At 41.2% G+C, this 18,874-nt stretch overlaps 1 pseudogene; it reads right to left on the bottom strand.

Annotated features, from left to right (window-relative positions):
• Nucleotides 1-3,896: 3,896 nt before the first annotated feature.
• Nucleotides 3,897-17,094, bottom strand: LOC128588719 (40S ribosomal protein S18-like; annotated as a pseudogene).
• Nucleotides 17,095-18,874: the final 1,780 nt, after the last annotated feature.

Below are 18,874 nucleotides of genomic sequence, written 5' to 3'. Positions count from 1 at the left end.
ACGCGCAAGCGCGCGCCTCCTTCGCCCGCACCCCCTGGCTCGGCGCGCGGCCCGCCCCCGCTCCAATCCCGGCTGCGAGGGCAGGCGGCGGGCCCGCTCCCTTCCCGCTCCTCCCCGGAGTCGCGGACGGGCGCGGGGCGCGCGCGCCGGGCGCTGCTACTGGCGTCAGGGAAACCCCGGAGAAGCGAATCCTCCTCCTTCTCCCGCCGGCCCGCCGCAGCCCCTTAGCCCCGCGTGTCCCCGCCTCCAGCTCCTCGCCCGGGAGAGAAATTCCCCCCTCTCACCTCCCCAGACGCCTCTGGCTGCAGAGACCAGAGAGCGAAGGCGCTCGGAGCCCTAGCTGGTCCGGGAGGCCGGAGCGGGTGCGCACCCCAGCTCAGCCTGGGCCGGGGCCCTCTATATAGGGCCTCAGAGGAAACCGAATGGCCTCCGGGAGGAAACCTGGGTGCGCGGAGGGTCGGCGCAGGGATTTATGTGCTTGCCAAAAACAATAGCGATCCCGCCCGGCTCTCGCTGGGACCTGGCGCGGCTCCCGTGGGAGGGGGCCGGCCGTGCCGCCGCTGACCTCCCGCTTCCAGGCCGGGCCGCCTTCCGCTCGCTTCCCCGGGCAGTGCTGGGACCCGCCCGGACCGCGGGGTCCGCGCCCCCACCTGCGTCCCTCGGCCCGGGTCCAGGGAGCCAGGGCACAGACAAAGGTGCCCAGTGTCCACTCCTTCAGCTCGTGCGGGGACCCAGGCAGAGCCCTGTGACACTCCGAGGCTGATCCTCTGGCAATTAACTGTCACAGTTTTACCTGTACCTTTGCGGCGCACTTCTCATTTTCGTACCTGGGAATCGTGTCTTTTGCCAGTGAGCCGAGAGAGAGCGGGTTATGATTTTAAACCACTTGGTAATCGTGAGACAGCACGCAAGCTACCCAAAGTTGGGAGAAAGTGGTTGGTGGTTCACTGCTGGTGAGAACAGTGATTATTGTATGGCCTGCACTCATGGAAAATTTTTAAATTTTAGTGTGGTTATGCAGTTGGAGAGTCCTGTTCGGTTGTTTGACAGGAGTTGAATTTTTATTCACTCCTGTGTACAGTCAGTAACCAAAATGTATTACTTCCCACAAGAAAATGGCTATTTCACTGACTTGCATGTCTTCCTGTGCCTTCTCGTACTTACTTTTTTCGGATATTTTATTCCAAAGTGCCAAAATAATGTAAGGCGTGGATTACCATGGGGGGAGAAGGCTCAGAATCCGCATAAAACCTCTAAGTCCTTACAACGGCGAAATAGGGAATCCCCCTCCCAGTTCTTTGGAACAACTGACTTAGCAAACACTCGCTTATTCTTTTTTCAATAGGAAACCCATTTAAATATTTTTTTGTTTTGGCTAGAGTTGTTAACTATCAAAATATTTCCTAAATATCCCTGATTGACCTGTTAAATTAGAAATAGATTACGTCCCAATTACTTCACAAGTATTTGCTTAATTAACCTTTAATAATCACATCATTATTCAGTTTTCTGAGATAATTAATGAGAAAAGCTCTTTGGAAACTATAAATTCCCTTGCAAATGTTAATTTTTGGATATGTCTTCTAGTCTGGAGAAATTTAATTATATTGAAACTATAACATGTGTAATGTGACTTCTGAAATGAAATTGACATTTATTTCCAAGTTGTGAAAAATATATGAGTTATGGCTATTACAGACTGATTTTCATGTGTGACTAATGTAAACTATCTCATTAATTTATCAGCCCATAGTGTATATCAATTTTATATTGAGTTTAATGCACTTTCTGTAAAATAGGATGGCTAAATCTTATATTCCTGACCTATTAAATCTAAATTTTAATCAAACTTATGCTAATAAACCACTAATGGCTGGAGCCCAAGATAAAAAGTTACAGATTGTAAATTAGTTTAAGAGTAAGATCGTAAAGTAACCCAAGCACAGCCTTGAATTCAGATCCTTAATTTTGTTTCAAAGTTATTGACATTGTCAATATTCCCTTAAAAAATCATCATTGGGAGTCATTAACCTTTCCTTAAGGCATATGTGAGAAAAGATTTTCTTAGGCATCTGTTTTATCATTCTCATCATTTCAACAAGATTTTCAACAAGTATCTCAGTCCACACCTACACTAATAATGAACATTTTTATGTAGGCTAAACCATTAATCTATGAAGAGATATTAAATCATTAGTGAAATTAGCACAGTAAAGTTAGAAACATGAGGCCCATGTTCAAGGAATAGTGCACAAAGAAACTTAGAGCAAAGAAAACAGAGTGGCCATTGTATGTTAGTGCAAGTTGTGGAAGTATGGGCCAAAAATAACTAGACCCAATATTCTTGTGAAATTTATTCTGTGTATTTTGATATGAAAATTTAAAGTCTGTGAATATAAAACTTGGTAGGAATCTTATATTTTCTATGGTAAAATTATTTTTAAAAAAACAGTAGAAAAGCAATATAGTTCAGTGTCTAATTGCTGGCAGTAATGAGATTCTCCAATTCCCTGGCTGACTCCCAGTATTCAAGGCAGAGAAGACAGCTAGCCCCCTGACTAGTAGATCCCGGGACCAAACACTTCCTAGTCACAGCAGACTTCAGCTAGAAGTTGCCCATGTCTTAACATGATTTTCTTCTGCACAGACATCAATATTTTCACATTTGTCCTTTACATTCCACTAGGTAAGAATTTTTATTTTCTCCCTTTCTCCTTCAAAAGCCACCTGTTCTAGGGAGCCATCTCTCGTTAAGCCTAATTAAGAAGAATATGTGCTCCTTGAGGATGAAGCTGACACATATTAATTTTCCTTGTTACATGTTGCTTGGTTAATCATATATCTTTAGCTCAATAAGAACCTATTAATTTGAATATTATTGAGGACTTCTTTTTACTAAGTAATACTGGATGCTCGGATTTTTAAAAAGCATTCGTTCATTTAATATTTATAAAACACTGAGTCTCAGGTCCTTTTCCTGTGTTAAGGGAACACAGTGATGAGCCAGGTAGATGAAGTTCTCAATGTAGCAGAAAACATAAACAATTAACAAAGAGGGGTGAAGACTGTTACAGATAAGGAATGATAAGAAGAAGTGTGGGGAAACATAGTGAGAGCATCTAATCTGACTAAATTGTGTGTGTGGGTGGGAGGGGGGTGGGTAGGATGGAGAATAAACAGAGACCTGAAGATAGATAGGAGTTAGCCACACCTGCAGTGGGATTTGACCTCAGATTTGCACTTTAGAATGATCCCAGATGCTGCTGGTTAAAGTATAGGTTGGAAGGAGAAAAGACCTAAATTTTGTTACTGGGGAGAAGATGATGGGTGGCCTGGAGTAGAGAGGAGGATTATGAGGAGTGAACAGATAAGAGAGATTTGAAGGATCTTAAATAGAAGCAGCAAGGGTCTGGGGAGAGAGAAGTGAGTGATGCAGGTTTCAGCTTTAACAGCTGAAGGACGTTGGTGGCAGTCACTGAACAAGGAGGAGGAGCAGATAGGAGGCATTGTGAGTTTAACTTTGGACAAGTTGAATTTAAAGTACCTTTGAGACATCTGAGTAGAAATGTCAGTAAACTTTGTTTTGTGGACCTAGAGTTTAGCAAGGAGATAGGACTGGAGAGATGAGACATCACCACGTATCACCATATATGCCTGAATATAAGGTGCCGCTGAGTATAATGCAGTGAACCTATATTTTGCCAGTTAACATCCTCCCCCTCTAATAAAACATTGTGGCCAACTTGAACATATAAACTTTTAGAAAGATGAAATAATCAGGCTCTACTTAATATTTAATGTATTAATTGAATTATACTTCCACATTTCAAATTATATATTCTATAAAACATAATTTTTTTTAGGTATGTACTTACCAGCAGACATGGCCCACAAGCTTATTTCTTCTTGGATACACCCATGGTATAGCCACAGCAGCCAGGGATCTTGCGTGCTGGCCTCAGAGGTGGTACAGCCCTCTGTGGGACCAAATCTTCTTCAGCCACTCCACGTCGTCACAGAGCATGTTGTCCAGGCCATTGGCCAGGACCTGGTTGTCTTTTCCATCCTTCCCATCCTTCTATCAGTTCAAAAACCAGTCTGGGATCTGGTACTAGCATGGATTCTGCACAATGGCAACCACACATTCCGCCTCATCCTCCATGAGTCCTCCTGCCCTCTGAGTGAGGTTGATGTCTGCTTTCCTCAACACTGCACGAGCGTATTTTCAACCCACACCCTTCATATCAGTCATGGCAAAGGCTATTTTCTGCCGCCCATGGATGTTGGTGTTGAGTACCTGCAAAATGAACTTCTCAGGCATCACTAGAGACAGGCAGTGGCACAACAGGTGGTGTGTAGGCCTCCTATGTAAGAGAGGTATAAACATAATTTTAAAAATAATTTTATGGAAACCTTTCACCTTTATCATCACCTTTATCATCACCAGTGTCACATTTTGAGTGTCTTATATAGTTTCCCAGCATACACCATTTTTACTTCCACCTGGTTTTAACTCTATATACGATGCTGCTGCTGGGAATTTTATTTCAAGCCACATGCATCTAATCACACGATATCATTCATCCTATAATCATATTCGTGTACTGTATTGCTTTTGTAATTGGGATTGACAGTCAGAATCAGACATTTTTGTAGTGACTTTTAAAGGCTTGTTTACAAAGACATCCAACACTTATGAGTGTTAAATTATTTCCCTAGAAGTAATTTCTAAATCTGTGTTAAATTTGTTTCCTTTTTTGCCAATTTTGTCAGAGGGCTTTTGTATAAGCATCAAATGAGATCATTTCATGCTAATACATATTGCATGAAAAAAATTGTGTTCCTCACAATAATGGAGAGCCATCTAATAAAATGAAGGAGTTGTTAAGGGTCAAAATATAAAGCAACTCCCTCTCTTCTGAGGAATTATGAGGTGGGGAGATTCTGTGTAATATTCAGGTATAGACAGTAATGCCAATGGAGTAGTTAAGATCGCCCCAGGACAGCTTCAGACAGAATCAGGATTGAGGACTGAGGACTGGGATTAAACCAGAAGAACACCAACACCTTGAAAGTACAGAGCAAAAAGAGAAACTTGCAAAGAAACAAGCAGACATGGAGAAGAAAGCCAGCAGCACTCTGTGGTATCGCAGAAGCCAGGGAAAGAAAGTGTTTTCAGGAATGCAGGAATGGTCAATGGTGTGTCGTGTGCTCCTGAAAGATAAGTAAGGTAAGACCTGAAAACCAGCCATTGGATTTAGTGATGAGGAAAGTGGTCAAGTCCAACCTTAGTAAGTGGGTTGCAGCAGAGAGTAAGGCTACCTGATTGTGATGGCTTGTTACTGAATCTGAACAACTTCTGCAAGAGGTTTACCTATAACAAGAAAAATCTTAGTAAGTCTAGAATAGATTTTTTAAGAGGGGAGTGGATTTAAATGCTGATGTAAGGAGCCAATAGAGAGGGAAGTGTTGAAGAGTCAGGAGAGAAGGGGGATAATTGATAGCTTTAGAAACAGCCCAGTAGATAATTTGGCAGCTGTAATTCCACAAGGCCCGTGATTATCTGACCTCAGTAGTCTCAGGCAACTGGCAATAGGCAAAAGGATTTCACAGAACAGAGTTACGCCCTGGCCTTGTGGTTTCTAGGCAGCTTTCAGCTGTATTTGAGCATGTTTAGTTCTTGTAGTACCTTAATGAATAGAATACTAAAAATGCTGAAAATAACAGCATCTTGACATTTGCTACCTAGGCCCCTAAAATTCTGTCCTCAAAAGATAATTGGTTTGGTCCCAACAGACAGCAACTGCAAAACAAGATAGTCTAGCTTTCTAGCAAGAATAACAGGATCTTGCTTTTTGGTGGCTAGTAACAGAAACCCAATATGAAACATGATCTCAATCAAAAAAAATTATTGGAAAGACACTGGCATCTTAAGGATGCAGCTGGGTCTCTGGAATGGAAGTGGAGCCTGGAGCACCTTAAAGAACCCAGAAAATCCTCTTTTGGAGAGTCTCTTGTCTCAGCACCTCTCTCTCTGAATCTGCCTCAGCTTTACTCTTGCGTGACTTTCTCTGTGTCCTAGTCCACATGGCAGAAAAGCCTACTACCCACTTATTCTGTCAATCCCAATTACAAATTTACCAGTTAATAAATTGATCTCAATCTTGGTTGAGGTGCCCACTTCAAACTACTCAGAGAGGCGACAGTGTGAAGAGTAGTAATAAGGCAGCTCCCACTGCAACCAACCAGCAAATAAAGGACGAGTGTGCAATTCATAAAAACGTGGTGCCAGTGAAGCAGTTCAACAAGCATCCATTTCGGCTGGGTTCTGTTTGTCACTCTATCCCAACCACCCAGCCTAGTACTAGATGCTTAATAAATATTTGTCTAAAGAATAAATAGTTAGTGTTGATGTAAAGACTTTTTTAACTGTGGAAGGGAATTTAAATATCAGGTCAAGGAATTTGCTCGAATGGGAGGAGCCAGAAAGGAAGGCAGCAGAGATGGGTATGGCAGGTAGGTTCTCAGGTGAAAGGATATAAAGTTCATTCTAGAGCAGCGGTTCTCAACCTGTAGGTCGCGACCCCTTTGTAACAATGAAAATACATCCTGCATATCAGATATTTACACTACGATTCATAACAGTAGCAAAATTACACTTATGAAGTAGCAACGAAAATAATTTTATGGTTGGGGGTCACCACAATATGAGGAACTGTATTAAAGGAGGCATTAGGAGGCATTGGGAAGTTTGAGAACCACTGATCTAGAGGGTCTTGATATCCTCTAGGACAGTGGTTCTCAACCTTCCTAATGCTGCTATGTCCCTTTAATACAGTTCCAAGGTCCCTTTAATACAGTTCCTCATGTTGTGGTGACCCCCAACCATAAAATTATTTTTGTTGCTACTTCATAACTATAATTTTGCTGCTGTTATGAATCATAGTGTAAATATCTGATATGCAGGATGTATTTTCATTGGTTGTGACCCACAGGTTGGGAACCGCTGCTAGGAAGTAGGCAGCAAGGGGAGGGGGAGAAGGAGGGAAGGGTGTTTAAGGAGAATGGCAAATGTCCAGAAAAGTCACAGAGGGGATTGAGAGAGAGAACTATATGTGGGCCCAGCTGAAATTAGTAATAATACATTTGTGCTTTTTCTCCATCTGGTACTCATAAGGAAACTCATGGTAAGAAGAGAGAAAGTAGAAATCTGGGGATTTATAGGAATGAGTGGAAAAGTAAAAAGACAAGGATTGAGGAACTCAAAGTGCTGAAAAGTGAATTGCTGCAGTGACACATCATGTGGTTTAGGTTAGATACAGAAGGAAGTAAATACAGAATGGGCAGAATGACTGGGAGAAAATGAAGGTATGCAGGAATTAGAGCACTGAAGAAGATCAAACCAACAACCTACAGAATGGGAAAAAATACCTGCTTGCTGTGCATCTGATACAGGCCTGATAACCAGAATCTACAAAGAACTCAAGCAAACCAGCAAGAAAAAAATCAAACATCTCCATGTCCAAAAGACATGAACAAACTTGTCAAATGAAGATCGTCTAATGGCCAACAAATACATGAAAAAATACTCAACATCTCTAATCATTAGGGAAATTCAATCAAAACCACTGTGAGATACCATCTAAAACCAGTGAGAATGGCTCATATCAAAGAATGCTAAAGCAACAGATGCTGACATGGATGCAGACAAAAAGGAACACTCATTCACTGCTGGTAGGACTGCAAACTATGGAAAGTAGTATGGAGATACTGTAAAGAATTAGAAGTAGACTTGCCTTTTGATCCAGCAATCCCACTACTTGGTATTTACCCAAAGAAAAAAAAGACATTATATGAAAAAGACACTTGCACTCACATGTTTGTAGCAGCACAATTCACAATTGCAAAGACATGGGAACCATTCAAGAGACCATTAATACATGAATGGATTAATAAATTAGAGCAGATGTATGCCATAGAATATGATCCAGCCATTAAAAAGATGATGATCTGGTATCTTTTGTAACAACCTGGTATGGAATTGAAGACCGTTCTTCTAAGGGAAGTATCACAAGACTAAAAAAAAAAACACTACAGATACTCAATACCGAATTGGAGCTAGTTGATCAACACTTAGGTACATATATAAGGAAGTATAACTCAAAGAAAATTAAGTAGGTGGGATGGGAGAGGAGGAGGGTAGAGTAAATTACACCTAACTGGTGCAACACACATATTGTGGATGAAAGACACACTTATAACTCTGACTTTAAATGTACAAAAAGCAAATTTTGTAACCAAAATGTGTGTACCTTTGTAATATTCTGTATTTTAAAAAAATATATCCCACAAGTAAAAATTAAATAAAAAATCTAAGGGTAGGTGTACTGTGTACAATTACAAAGTAGGAACATAAAGATAGAAAGTTGAGGATTTCAACCAGGCACGGTGGCTCACACCTATAATCCTAGTACTCCGGGAGGCCTAGGTGGGTGCATTGCTTGAGCTCAGGAGTTTGAGACCAGCCTGAGCAAGAGAGAGACCCTATCTCTACTAAAAATAGAAAAACAAAGCCAGGTGTTCTGGCAGACACAACTACTGGGGAGGCTGAGACAAGAGGATCTCTTAAGCCTAAGAGTTTGAGGTTGCTGTGAGCTATGATGCCACAGCATTCTACCCAGGGCAACAGAGTGAGACTCCAAATAAATAAATAAAAAGTTGAAGATTTGATACTGGAGAATAGTCAAGGAACCCAGGAAACTTTTGGGTAACAGTGTCTAGTGCATCACTTTTTATGTTTTGGGAATATTAGGAGCTTCCTTATTGCTATTCTGGACTCACCTCTATCCAGTTACCTGTCGCTGAGCTTGTATGTATCAACACACAAGCATGTGCAAGCACACACACCAAAGTGCTTTCCACAAAGAGTTTGATGTGGCCCCAAAAAGAGAGTATCAGAGGACAACCAGACTCCTTATTCCAAGCTATGGCTCCCTCTTCCCTCCACAATCTGCTCTCCAACACTAGGGAACTGAACTATGTAACATAAAAACCTCAAGAATCGTATTTATTCCTTTGGCTTATGCCCTTATACAAGGGCTATCTGTATTTTGTCCCTTTCTCTTAGCCCTCCGGTGCCGTCCTGATCTGAGAAACTCCTATGAAGGCGCCCTCAACTTTACCACTAATTGGGAAATGGAAAAGAGAGCTACATCGCTGAGGATGCTCTTCTAGGTTGGCCCTTTTTCTGCTCTGTGTATTACCAGCAATCTCCTTCAGGTGTTGAAGGCAGTGGGAAGAGAGAGGAAAGAGATGGGGACAGTGCAGCTAGAAGATGGGTCACCCACAGTTCAATGAAGTCACCCAGGATGGAAAGACATGAAGCAGGGAAGAGAAAGAGTGTAAGCCACTTCACATTTAAGTTATCTGAGGAGGACGGCACCTGTGGCTCAGTGGGTAGGACGTCAGCCCTATATACCAAGAGTGGTGGGTTCAAACCCAACTCCGGCCAAACTGCAACAAAAAAATAGCTGGGTGTTGTGACAGGTGCCTCTAGTCCCAGCTACTCGGCAACAGCAAGAGAATCACCTAAGCCCAGGAGTTGGAGGTTGCTGTGAGCTGTGACGCCATGGCACTCTACCAAGGGCGATAAAGTGAGACTCTGCCTCTAAAATAAAATAAAAAAAAAAAATCTGAGTGACTCAGATGTCAGGCATGAAATGACAAAAAAAGACTCTACCAGATAATATTGTCTGAATGTGTGGCCCCCAAAAAATGTATATGTTGAAACCTTGCACTAACAAGTATGAGGAAGTGGGGCTTTGGGCAGGTGAATAGATATGGGATTAGTGCTCTTATAAAAGAGGCTCCAGAGAGCTGTCCCCTTCCAATGTGTGAGGACACAGGAGAAGTCCCTATCTGTGGGAAAGCAGACCTTTACAAGACACAAAATCTGCCGGTATATACCTTCATCTTGGACTTCCCATCCTCCAGAGCTATGAGAAATAAATATCTGTTGTTTGTAAGTCACCCAGTTTGTGGCATTTTGTTATAGAAGCCTGAATGAAAACAACACAGTTCTCAAAATCAAATAGAATTCTTCTTTTGGCCTGGGGTTGGTTGATTTGTTTGTTTGGTTTTGTTGTTGTTCTTTTGCCTAAGAATGTGAAGCATTGGAGAAATGGGAAGGGGGGCCCAGGTAAGTACTGTTACTACCTCCTGGTCACTTAAGATCTGAACAAATGAGGGTAGCAGGAGAAGTGACCCCAGGAGTAAGATCTCAAATAAAGTTGGAGATAGAGGGAATGCCTGTGCAGGTCTGTTTACAATCCAGTTGGACTTCCAGGAGGGACAGAGGCAATGGTTGGGAAGGGGGTTCAGCACTGAGAGCTTGCATCAGCAGGGAGGAAACGCAGAATATTATAAAACGAGTCTGCAGAGCAATAACCACTAGGTTGTGGGGGGCTCTGACCAGGTGGCTTTTAGCACTAAGCCAATGTGTTGCGTGGGGGACTCTGGATGAAGAGCCCAGCCCAGCCTAACACAGCCTCTGGTGTCCAATGATAGGTGGAGGCCCTAGGGGCAGATGAGGACCAGTCCATCTGTTGGCTCTTTACACAAGGGCTGGACATTCCCCTAGACACACCCTCAGAGGGACAGCCAAGACTGCAGAAGGAATAGTGACCCAAGGCAGATAAAGGTGTGATTCCTCCCCAGGAGCTCAATGTGCTGCAGAGGGAAGACCTCCCGGCAACTTAGCCCAGACATCCCAAACATAGACTCACCCAGGGACTATGTCGCAAACACACACAGATTCCTAGGCCTCATCCAGTCATTTTCATTTAGAAATTCCCAGAGAAAAGATCCAGGAATCTGTATTTTGAGAATTTACATGTTAGCTTCAGAATTTCTATATAGGAGGTACTAAAACGTAATTGGATGACAGAAGTAAGTAAAATACACTGGTATTTTGGTTTTTGTTTTTTCATTTGTTTGGTATGGTGACTCAAAAGATAATCAACATTATAGATTTGCAAATTTATCTAATCATACTAAAATGACCAATATGTTAACTTTTCCATTTCTCAAATAACCAATATGTTAACTTAGGATTTTCTATTTTTAGCATTTTTTCTGTTTCCACGCTCCTCTTCTTGTCATTATTTTAATTTGAAATCATACTTTCTTATCGTGAGTGATTTAAAAAATCAGACTCTTTGATATTGCATTTATCAAATTTCCTAATATTAAAGAAATGCATAATATGGAACACTTGGAAAATGCCCAAAAGTAGTTGAAAAAGGGAAATCACTTGCATTCTCTATTCCCACACCATTCTTAAAGTTTAGTATTATATCCTTTCACTTTTATTTCTTTCCACAGAATTTCTTTTTCTATATTTGTAATCATAACATATGTGTGAATATGTATTCTTCTTTCTTAAACTTACTATTTTATCATAATTCTCATGTTATTGTTCTTAAATATATATCTAATAGCTTCAAATTAACATATTGAGTAGATAAATCATTATTGTCTGAACCATATCTTTATTTTGGGAAGTCTGAAATTGTTCCTTTATTCCTCAACTATTTATCATCTTCCTACTAAGTGGGTTGTAGGGCCCAGAATGTAACCACCATGAAAATTTGCCTACTTTGGTCACTACTAGTGATGGGGGAGAGTCTGGTAATAAACAAATGTCAGGTGATAATAAATGCCATGAAAACCAAACCGATGGCTGGGTGCAGTGGCTCATGCCTATAATCCTAGAACTTTGGAAGGCTGAGATGGGAGGATCACTTGAGTCCAGGAGTTCCAGGCCAGCCTGGGCAGTATAGCAAGACCCTGCTGCTACAGAAAATAAAATTAGCTGGGCATGGTGTTGTGGACCTATTGTCCTAGCCACTAGGGAGGCTAAGACAGGAGAATCACTTGCAGCCAGGCATTGAAGCCTGCAGTGAGCTGTGATCACACCACTGCACTCCAGCCTGGGTGACAGAATGAGATCCTATCTCTATAAAAAGCAAAACAAAACAAAGAAAAGGGGTTATAGGATGACAGGGTTGCTATTTAATGTAGCATGGTTAAATAAGGCAGCAGTGGGAAGATTGGTTTATAATGCTTTTCAGTTTTTCAAATTATTTTGTCAAGATAGTTTAGCAGAGAGCAAAAGTTACTAGGTCAAGAAATGTGAACATTTTTTCATATTCTTGATATATATTGCTAATTACATTCCCAAGAGTTGTACCAATTGTAATATTGGCTCTGATGTGGGATCATTGAATATTCACACTATTTTATTAACTTTCCTTATTTGAACTTCTTATTGACTTGAAAGAACTTTTAAAGAGTAAAGAAATGAACTTTTATCATATGTTACAAATAACTAAACCAGATTCCGGACTGACTCTTTAACTTCGGTAATGTGCAAAACCATTGCATTGCATAACCACCAGTTGTCCCATGCACTTTGCTAAATAATTTTTCCTCTTACATTGGTTTCTGCAGTTATATTGATCATGTATTAACGTTTGAAGTATGCCATCATCTATTTTAAGGTTATCTATTTTGTTCACTTGTCTTTTTTTGCATTAATATCACACTGCTTAAATAATTCAAGTGTCAGACTTTCTAATAGCTGGCAAGGCTTATTCCCCCTCATTATTCTTGCCTTTAACAGAGTCTTTATGAATGTATATGAGTATGTTATTATTTATGGCTTATTCTTCTAAATAAATTTTATACTAATTTGATCAAATATTCATCCCAATATTTTGGATGCTGTTAGGAATAGGATTTTTTCCTTTTTCATCACTTTTTTTTTTTTTTTTTTTTGAGACAGAGTTTCACTTACTAACCCTCGGTAGAATGCCGTGGCGTCTGTCACAGCTCACAGAAACCTCCAAATCTGTGGGCTTAGGCGATTCTCTTGCCTCAGCCTCCCGAGTAGCTGGGATTACAGGCGCCCACCACGACACCTGGTTATTTTTTTTGTTGTTGCAATTTGGCCGGGGCTGGGTTTGAACCCACCACCCTCAGTATATGGGGCTGGCGCCTTACCCACTGAGCCACAGGCACCGCCCTTCATCACATTTAAACACATTATTTCTATAGTACAGACTACCTATTGATTTTTATATGTTTATTTCATCCTACTGTTTCATTAAACTCTTTTTTATCAATTCAAATAAATGCAATCCTTTTGGTTTTATAGATATACAATTCATTTTCTCTTATATTTCTCACAGATTTACTATTTTTTATAATATGCTACTTGATATTTTAGAATTTATTAATATTATGTTTTTATTTTGAAATACACTCATCAAAATAAAATTACTTTTTTGATGAATAGCTTTGACTCTGTGTTTATTTGTGCCCAATATAACTTTGCTTTCCTTTTATTTTCAAAAATTTTTCTTTTTTTTTTTAAGCTACATATAGTGGACATCTGTGGTCATGCCTGTCATTCACTCCTCTTCCAAGCACGTGGTTACTACTGGAACTATCATCTTATTACCATGTCACCTACATCTCCTGGCCACGGTTGATTGGACTTGATATGGATACCTGACCCAAGCTGGGCCAGTCACTGGATCCTAATTCACTCTCTATAGTTGACTAGTTCATGTATGGGTACATGAACTATGCTGATCCCATAAGACTCAATTTGGGAAAAAAAAAAAAAAGAGGCCAAGTACTGTGGTTCATACCTGTAATCCTAGCACTCTGGGAAGCCAAAGCAGATGGATTACTTGAGCTCAGGAGTTCAAGAACAGCCTGAGCAAGAGCGGGACCTCATATCTATTAAAAATAGAAAAACTAGCTGGATGTTGGGGCAGGTGCCTGTATAGTCCCAGTTACTCAGGACTCAGAAGACTGAGACAAAAGGATCAGTTGAGCCCAGGAGAGACACAATTTGACCTGGAGTACTGAGAGAGAGAAACCAGCAGCTTAAGGTCTAAAATTGTAAAACCAGGAACTATTGGCGACCATATTTTTCAATATGTAAAAGAAACTAGTACCCAGCAACAGAGGATGAAGCAGACACACTGGATTGCAGCAGCGATGAATGACACAATGTCTGAATGTCAGTGACCTCCCAGTTTCTGGAGTTCCTGAGGTTTAGCTCATCTCTGCACTTCTCTGTACTGCTAGTTATTCGACTGTACTTTGGATTTTGTAAAATGACTCAGTCTTGGTCCAAAAAATCCTCCCTTTTTTTGGAATCAGCTTAGATTTACCCTGGAGACAGGAATTCCAGAGAGGTTGTTTTCTAACTCCTAGAGGAGATAAACAATTTTTTTACATGTTAACACGGTTCAGCTCCGTTCAGCATGGAGTTAAGAGAGGGAAGAATATAATACAGGGGTTCAAGTTATCTTGGTCTCATCCTCCTCAATTCTTACCTAGATAATGCAGACCACATTTTTCCCACTGGATCAAAGTCCTAAGTAGTCCCAGTCACAATGTGACCACTTTCTCCAAACACATATAGGAGCAGCAAAAGATTAGTTTCATGGCATGATGAGGTGAGGGGCAAAGAGGCCAACGGACAGCCTTTGACAATAGCACCCTTCCTGTAGTACTGTCTTTGGGGCTGTCAACTCTACCTTTTGCCACTGATGGCAGTTAATGAAGAAAAAAGATCACTTCAGGGAACTGACTTTCCAAAAGGAACATTCATTCTGTCACCTCACAGCACTCTCAGAGAATAGATGGTCAAAGTCAGAATCTCCGGGCATATGACACAGAGGGTGCAGATTCCAGATGAAGACCGTATCAAAGATCATCACATTTCCCCGACAGCTCTGCTGCCAAGCGTGTCAAGATCTGTACACCTGCTTCCAGGACATGGACTTAGCATTGTGGATGGTTTCTAGTCTCTTACTAGCAGCTCAGAAATCAAATTACTCTGCTGAGTGCCAGAGTGCTAAGGCCCTAGCTCACTGACGGAGCCACTAAATCAGACTCATTGAGGTAATAAATATGCCTGAATAGTGCTTCCTTGAGAAAATGCAATCTTCAGAAGGCATGACATTTACTTCTGACTTGGCCAGACATATTGACAAGGCATTTCTGAGACTGCTTTTGATTTATATTGATTAAAAGAAAGAGGGAATGAATTTTAAGACTCCAAATGTACCTTTGCCCTAAACACAAACCAGAAACACCAAATGGAAATTTGTAGGTAGAACACAAGTCTAGCTCAAGTCAGTAACAACTAAGAGCTTTCATTGTCTGAGAGCAGCTTTCAGACCCGCGTGAAATGATTGGAGGGGTTTGGTGCAGTTCATAACAAAGTGTCCATGTCACAAATGCCTTCCAGAAATTATTACAGTTGTCTGGCTACTGTGCTGGCAGTCTCAGCAGGACAACTAAGAAGTGTAATGTTACCAACAGCATAAATTCCTTTCTTAGTCCTAGATGTGGGGCTCTGAAGACAGAAATGAAGTGAGGGCAAGTAACTTTTACCATTTCTGCCAACTTGACCAATACTTTCTAAACTCTCCATTGCACTATTTTAATCACAATGAAACAAATATTAAGGGGGGGAAATCAGAAGATGCCTCCAATAATTGGATTATAAAGTTGACAGCAAGAAGAGAACCTTGCAATATAATGTGATGTGACACAATGGCAAACAAATCCCCCAGAAACATGTAATGCCATGGAGAGGGGAAGCATTTTCCTGAAGATTGCCAGGCACCATGCTGAGAAGCGAAACAGGCTGATATTTTAATCAATGCCCTAAAATAAGGACCCGAAAATAAGCTCAAAAGATATTGAGATTTTATTTTTAATGAATTATTCATAGGCCAAATCACAAATTAAAAATAACGTTATTGTACAATCCTTTTTTTTTTTTTTTGCCAACACAAAACTCTGAAAGAAAGAGTAACCATGCTAAGTACAGTCATTCAGCTATACCTCAGAAGAATTGGACTTTTTCCTTTATTCCTGGCTTTATTTCTCATTCACTAGTTTGCTTTCATAGATTATCCAAAATCTCTGTGTCTATGTGTGTCAGATTACACATAGACTTCATGAAGTAGGAACAGTAGGGCCAGCCTCATCAACATAGGAAACAGCCCATGAACCACACAATTCATTTTTCTTCTTCTGACTTTGATACCAAAAGATGTATGAGAAGACATGATTATGTTCTAGAAGGTCAGCTCTGAATATCCTCAGCTTCCTTGATTAGCTCTTATGGACTATTTACGAATTTTCCTATTCCTGAGAGAGTAATTCTCCTAAATCGTAGCTTCTAAGAAGCGGCACAGTTGGATTATGAAGGAACGACACTGTAATTAGAGCCAGGAGACCAAAGCTCGGCTTCCAGCTCTACCCTAGTTGAGCTTATTTATTGTGACTTCATTTATTTCCAGTACAGATGGACTCTGAGTGCCCTGAGGCCCAAGAGGTAGCTCCACTGGGTTACAGATGAAGCTCAGCTACTGTTTCCCTCAAGCCTTGCACTGGGTGAGCGGAGCCTGGGGCAGCTAAAGCCTCCAGGCCTCTTGATCACAAACAAAGTTAATAGTTTGCTTGACTCTAATGTGATGTAAAAAATATTATTAATTTCTATAAGATCCATGGTATCAAAAAAACTTGAGTTGTCCAACATTGATTGGTATTTCCCCGGTCTGGAAATACAAGGCTGAAATAGGATCAAAGCTTTAAAAATGATGTGAGCACAGTGACAACTTTCCCCCCTTGGGTTTTCTGTCTTCTTCTTACTTTCCTCCTACCCATTTTCCTCATCACCATAGTAGAGATGATTCCAGTCACATGCCCTCCCGCAATCCCACCAGTGACCCACTGTGTACAAAGAAAAGTCTTAACATGTGTGAGGCTTGTCTTACTCCAGGGTGCACCTGCTTCTCAGCCTCACGTCCTATCCCTGCCGCACAGTCCCCTGCAGCATCCTCACATGACTTCTCGCTCCTTAGATACCCCGTGCTTTTTCATGCCTCTGTGCCTTTGCTCAAGCTGTGCCCTCTGATTAGAATGCATCTGCCTGGTATATTCCAATCCCACTTTATATTTCAATTCTTCCAGGAAGTTTTTCCCTGCCCAGAACCCCATGCTCCCACAGTCCCACCCTTCGATAGTGAACTGCTCCCTCCTTTTTGGTTACCAACCGCCTTGCACACACTGAGATGATTTCGCTTATTGTTGTATTCTAATTTAAGGTCTGACTCCTCCTCTAGGGTAGGGACCATGTCTTATTTGTCTCAGTGATTCTGAGGGCTGGCACTGTAGGAACTGGGGTAGTGTTTGTTGGGCAGATGGACACACCAACAGATGGTTGAATGGATGGATGAGTTCAAGTTAATGTGGTCTTGTTCACCTAATCTCAAAACTGGTATTTGAGCTTCACAAATAAAAAGAAGTACAATTTCACATAATGAACACTTGTTTGGCACTTGGCACGTCAAAATTTATTCTTTCTTATTAATCTATTTCTCCAAGAAGATCATGGGTTACCAGCACATATACCAGTGAGGAGCGCTGAAGTTAGCCCAAGACTTGAGCCTTCTCAGACTTTGTTTTGTAAGATAAGTCCAGCCACCTACTGTACAAGGGGCTCTCTTGGGAGCAGCATTATTTAATGGGTGGCTGGTTATAACTACATGGAGATTAAAGGACTGCCTTCATCTAATCTCTGGAAGCATTTGTATAAATTATAAGAGCCCTCCCTTATTTTTACTTCTGAACCCAGAGTTTGGCTAAGCTGAGTAAATGAGGGAGAATCAGATGGCTGCGTTTCCTCACAAATTCAAAGCATCATCTCTGGATAGAAAAATGGAATTTAATTTAAGTATTTGTATATTTTTAAATGATTGCCCCCAAATAAAATTGATTGCTACACAGAAGAAAAATATCAGAACAAAACAGAATCCCCAAGCTGAGCCAGCCTTATCTTCCTACTTCATTCTTTTCTTTCCAGTCCTGGGATACAAGAACTATGGTGATTATACTGGTCTTTTTCTATTGCCATTCTTCTCATCTAAATCAGAGGCACAAAATCATGGCAATGCAGTGGGCTTGTGAAACAGGACCTTCCACCAGCAAGTATAAAGAAGCTGGGCTGGGGATGGCAGCTCATGCCTGTAATCCTAGCACTTTGGGAGGCCCAGGAAGGTGGATTGAGACCAGCCTGAGCAAGAGTGAGACCTCATATCTATTAAAAATAAATAAAAACTAGGTGGACGTTGTGGCAGGTGCCCGTAGTCCCAGTTACTCGGCAGGCTGAGGCAAGAGGATTGGTTGAGCCCAGGAGTTTGAGATTGCTGTGAGCTGTGACGCCATGACAATCTACCAAGAGTAACAGAGTGACTGTGTCTCAAAAAAAAGGGGGGGGGGAGTCCTTGGTGCTTTGGCTCTTGTCAACTCAGCCCTTGCAATGTCATGTTTTGGGAAATATGGGGCTCTTCTAAGCCTATGGGGTTCCTGCTTTCAGGAGGTATTTTTTAACTGCATAAGTGAAGGAGTGTCTTTATGAGTTTGGACTTCCTAACCTTGAGAAAGAGTTGACGTGCTTCTTTACTGGGTGTGAAATGAGCAGATGGTGTTGTTTCACTCCAATTTGTTTTGCATGGACTGAGAAGGCTGTGGGGGAAGGGATAAATGTATTCTATTCCTGACTGCTAAACACAACTTACTGGCACAGAAAAGCCACTTCACTAACATTAGATCATCTACTTCTTAATAAGGACTGGAGCTTCACTGATTCCACTTCAAGCCAGACATTACTATCACCATATTTTTCTCTTTGCCCAGAAGGGATTATATTCTCATTATAGCACAAAGCAACGTATTTGGACAGTTTGTTCAAGCCGATAATTAAAGGAGTCTACTGTGG

Source organism: Nycticebus coucang, chromosome 6 (genome assembly GCF_027406575.1).
Source record: "Nycticebus coucang isolate mNycCou1 chromosome 6, mNycCou1.pri, whole genome shotgun sequence".
NCBI lineage: Eukaryota > Metazoa > Chordata > Mammalia > Primates > Lorisidae > Nycticebus > Nycticebus coucang.
The sequence above is the reverse complement of the archived record's forward strand: the minus strand, read 5'-3'. Positions and strand labels throughout refer to the sequence as shown.